Raw genomic sequence first — 5000 nt, 5'->3', positions numbered from 1 at the left:
TGCCTTGCTCAAGCAGTGAGGGGTTAGGTGCCTTGCTCAAGCAGTGAGGGGTTAGGTGCCTTGCTCAAGCAGTGAGGGGTTAGGTGCCTTGCTCAAGGGCACTTCAGCCGTGCCTACTGGCGCTCGGGGAGCAGTGAGGGGTTAGGTGCCTTGCTCAAGGGCACTTCAGCCGTGCCTACTGGCGCTCGGGGAGCAGTGAGGGGTTAGGTGTCTTGCTCAAGCAGTGAGGGGTTAGGTGCCTTGCTCAAGCAGTGAGGGGTTAGGTGCCTTGCTCAAACAGTGAGGGGTTAGGTGCCTTGCTCAAGGGCACTTCAGCCGTGCCTACTGGCGCTCGGGGAGCAGTGAGGGGTTAGGTGCCTTGCTCAAGGGCACTTCAGCCGTGCCTACTGGCGCTCGGGGAGCAGTGAGGGGTTAGGTGTCTTGCTCAAGCAGTGAGGGGTTAGGTGCCTTGCTCAAGCAGTGAGGGGTTAGGTGCCTTGCTCAAGCAGTGAGGGGTTAGGTGCCTTGCTCAAGCAGTGAGGGGTTAGGTGCCTTGCTCAAGGGCACTTCAGCCGTGCCTACTGGCGCTCGGGGAGCAGTGAGGGGTTAGGTGCCTTGCTCAAGGGCACTTCAGCCGTGCCTACTGGCGCTCGGGGAGCAGTGAGGGGTTAGGTGTCTTGCTCAAGCAGTGAGGGGTTAGGTGCCTTGCTCAAGCAGTGAGGGGTTAGGTGCCTTGCTCAAGCAGTGAGGGGTTAGGTGCCTTGCTCAAGCAGTGAGGGGTTAGGTGCCTTGCTCAAGGGCACTTCAGCCGTGCCTACTGGCGCTCGGGGAGCAGTGAGGGGTTAGGTGCCTTGCTCAAGGGCACTTCAGCCGTGCCTACTGGCGCTCGGGGAGCAGTGAGGGGTTAGGTGTCTTGCTCAAGCAGTGAGGGGTTAGGTGCCTTGCTCAAGCAGTGAGGGGTTAGGTGCCTTGCTCAAGCAGTGAGGGGTTAGGTGCCTTGCTCAAGCAGTGAGGGGTTAGGTGCCTTGCTCAAGGGCACTTCAGCCGTGCCTACTGGCGCTCGGGGAGCAGTGAGGGGTTAGGTGCCTTGCTCAAGGGCACTTCAGCCGTGCCTACTGGCGCTCGGGGAGCAGTGAGGGGTTAGGTGTCTTGCTCAAGCAGTGAGGGGTTAGGTGCCTTGCTCAAGCAGTGAGGGGTTAGGTGCCTTGCTCAAGGGCACTTCAGCCGTGCCTACTGGCGCTCGGGGAGCAGTGAGGGGTTAGGTGCCTTGCTCAAGGGCACTTCAGCCGTGCCTACTGGCGCTCGGGGAGCAGTGAGGGGTTAGGTGTCTTGCTCAAGCAGTGAGGGGTTAGGTGCCTTGCTCAAGCAGTGAGGGGTTAGGTGCCTTGCTCAAGCAGTGAGGGGTTAGGTGCCTTGCTCAAGCAGTGAGGGGTTAGGTGCCTTGCTCAAGGGCACTTCAGCCGTGCCTACTGGCGCTCGGGGAGCAGTGAGGGGTTAGGTGCCTTGCTCAAGGGCACTTCAGCCGTGCCTACTGTTACGGGTTCGAACCGGCAACCCTCCGGTTACAAGTCCGAGGGTTGCCGGTTCGAACCCCGACCAGTAGTAGATGTTTGAACATGGCTCTTTTTTCTATTTTATTCATTAAAGGGTGCTGGACTAGGTCTGTAGGTGTGTTCCTCTGTAACTTGAGGATACTTTTACAGAACTCTGCATGCAGAGAATGAATTGGTGGAATATTGTGGCTCCCACTGCTAAAAAAATGTAAAGGAAACATTGTGTGTGTGTGTGTGTGTGTGGATGTTTGATGCATTTGTGTTAGTGAGAGAAGTTGCTGTGTTCCGGCATTTGTGTGTGTATGATGGTGGCTACCTGCAAGTCTGGTGGATTATTACAGAGATAGAGACAGTGTGTGTGTGTGTGTGTGAGAGAGAGCTAGCTGCAGGTTTAGAGGGTTATTTGTCAGACTTAATGAGTTTGGGGAGAGGGTGAACTTTACAGCAGTACTTTATCTCTCTCACACACACACACACACACACTCATACCATTCTCTCTCTCACACACACACACACACACACACTCATACCACACTATCTGTCTCTTCTCTCTCTCACACACATACACACACACACTCATACCACTCTATCTGTCTTTTCTCTCTCTCTCTCTCTCTTTCTCTCTATCTCTCTCACACACACACACACTCTCTATCTGTCTTTTCTCTCTCTCTCTTTCTCTCTATCTCTCTCACACACACACACATACATAGTATACACTTTTATAAGATATTCCAAAGCTTGCACACACCAGGCGCCGGAACGAGTTTCAAAGTGCAGGGGCCAGATAACGACCCCCCCCCCCCAAAAAAAAAAAAAAAAAAAATTAAAAATCGCCTGCGCTGTATTTTGCGCTGTGTTTGTTTCTTGCGCAAACAAAATGTGTGCGTTCGTAATAGCCTGCATAATTCTGCTTCATGAAGTTGAACAAACACATGCGGTCATTTTACAGATCAATATAAATAGCCTATGCAGTTTATGCGGTAGGCCAACTTGGAGTGAACTTGCACATGAGAGATTCTTTCTCTGGGCTAATCACATTACAGATCCTACAGTGTGCGAGCAAAGATATTCAGAATTCAGGGAGGGCGACAAGAATATTGGCAAAAAAACAAAACTCATCGGAGAAGGCTATTACCTTACTACTGAGCGGAAAACAGTGCACAACTAACTAGCTAATGACTAGTCTGATCATCTGATGTCAATCACACCACAAATTGATTCCAAAAAAATATCAGGGTGTTACAAGCTAGGACTGCACTGTTTTCAGTGTGAAGAAGAGCAACTAGTAGGCTATTAATGACCGAAGGAACGCAACTCGCAAGCGCACTTCACTCAAAGCAGTTCAATGTTTTGCAAGTTGTGTGCATGTCACCATTCAACTTTATGAAGGAGTGTGTGCGAGCTGGGCAGCAAAGCTTCCATAAAGCAATTCGAATTTGCACAATTTTTAAAAGAAGTAGGAAGAGCCGTGTTCATTAACTTTTGAAGGGAGGTTAGCTATCTGTAAGAAATGCCTGGTACGTACGTGTGTGTGTGTGTGTGTGTGTGTGTGTGTACGTGTGTGTGTGTGTCCTACAGCGCAACTTGGTTTGGACTTGATGCTACCTAATTAATAGTAATTAATTAAATAATAAATACAAGGGGATGATGTATATAATGTCCATAGAAACATTTCAACGCAGTAACGCAAAAGTAGCCTAATGTGAGTTGTTAATCCTCAGAGAGAGTAAAGAAGTAATGCAATAAGCACTGAGTAGCCACCTGCAGGCCCAATGGCTACAGACGCTAATCATTTCAGATATAGACCACACGCGCATTTGCCAGGGGTTCAGCCCCGCATGTAATTTCAAAAGTGGACAGACAAAGTCTATGCTATTTGAAATTAAACAAAACATAGGCTACCGTATTTGAGTGCGGTTCATGACGTTGCTTATCAAAGTAGACGCAGCAGGTCTCTTTCAAAATGTCCTGTTACAATTGCAGCTGCTTCCGATTATGTTGAATATTTAGAAAGTACCTTACATGACGGCATTTGTGAGCTTCTGGTAGTAACTTACTAATTAACTAAAGCAAGACTTGAGTGATATCACACAAGGCCCACAGAAGTGAATTACATGAAATAGGTTAACATGCTTTATTTGAACATTGCAATACCCACCCAACAAACCCAGAGACGGCTTAGTAGATGTTTCGGATAGATGACAGCACCTTGTAACCGATTAATAGCCCAATTCTCAGTTGTGCAATAAAAGCAGTAGGCTATCATCATAGCAGTATTATCATATCATTGATAATCGTTCACATTTTACTATACGCTAATGACAACCACTGCCCCTCAGCTGGAGTTGCAGAGAAGTCTCCAAAGTACAGGGAGACCGAACGCGAATGACTTGAGTATGAACTTTTTGAAAAGGGAAAAAAAAGATGAAGACAATGAGTAAAGGGCGAGGCTAGCCCTGGCAGCCGCTAGGGCGCGTCTAGATTTCCAGGCTAGGGCGAGGCTAGCCCTGGCAGCCGCTAGGGCGCGTCTAGATTTCTAGGCTAGGGCGAGGCTAGAGTTGGAGGAATTGTGTCTTATTGCTGTAAAGGAGAACGCGAGAATGACTGCCGCTGACCCACGTAGACTCACAAGTAGGCCTAAGAAACATAATTCAGCCATGGTAGCTTAGGCTACATGTTTCGGGTATATCACGTTGCGCATGATATTAATTGAATCTCATGTCGCTAGGCTAAATGTGGTTATCTAACAGATATATAACTTCAATAATTGCTCACAATTAATATAGGCTAATGGCAACCACTGCCCCTGGAAAATAAACAAACAGTAGACCTAGGCCGCAGATATATTGAAAATTTGAAGCCATCCCGAGGTGACAGCTGGAGCTGTTGGAGTCTCCGTTGCACAGGAGGACATTACGCTTAACTCAGGAACTTTACAATACAATCAATCATACCAGACCAGAATAAATGTTACTGGATTTGGCTACATTTCAAATCCATCCCTCCACACATGTTGCATTGATTGAGAATGAACGTCTCAGAATTGAGCGCTGTCTGCTCCCTGGGGGTGTTGCCTGGGCGCTCTGCTGGTGTTTTGCTCATCGGTTTTGACCCATGCATGGACAGAAAGTTTAAGGTATTTCAAAAGTGACGCTGCACAAATAGCTTTAGGCTATATTAGATGCGGGCTACTACCGCTATAATGGTTCACACCTCTCTCCGTTTTTTGCGCGGATTTTTTTTTTCGTGGATGATTTTGTTTATTAAAAGATATTTTGAGCCAAAAGTGAGGGGGCCATTGGCCCCCTGGCCACTGTGCTTCCGGCGCCTATGGCACACACACACACACACACACACACACACACACACACACACACACACACACACACACACACTAACCATACTTTCTCCCTCTCTTTGTCTCACTTAAATCTCCATTTCAATTGGTCGAGTCCACATCAGCTG

At 48.4% G+C, this 5000-nt stretch overlaps 1 protein-coding gene across 6 annotated transcripts in view; it reads left to right on the top strand.

Moving 5' to 3' along the window:
* Window positions 1-5000, top strand: part of mad1l1 (mitotic arrest deficient 1 like 1) — a 49958-nt gene that overhangs the window by 27892 nt on the left and 17066 nt on the right. The window lies entirely within an intron of this gene.

Source organism: Alosa sapidissima, chromosome 9 (genome assembly GCF_018492685.1).
Source record: "Alosa sapidissima isolate fAloSap1 chromosome 9, fAloSap1.pri, whole genome shotgun sequence".
Taxonomy (NCBI): Eukaryota; Metazoa; Chordata; class Actinopteri; order Clupeiformes; family Clupeidae; genus Alosa; species Alosa sapidissima.
The sequence above is the reverse complement of the archived record's forward strand: the minus strand, read 5'-3'. Positions and strand labels throughout refer to the sequence as shown.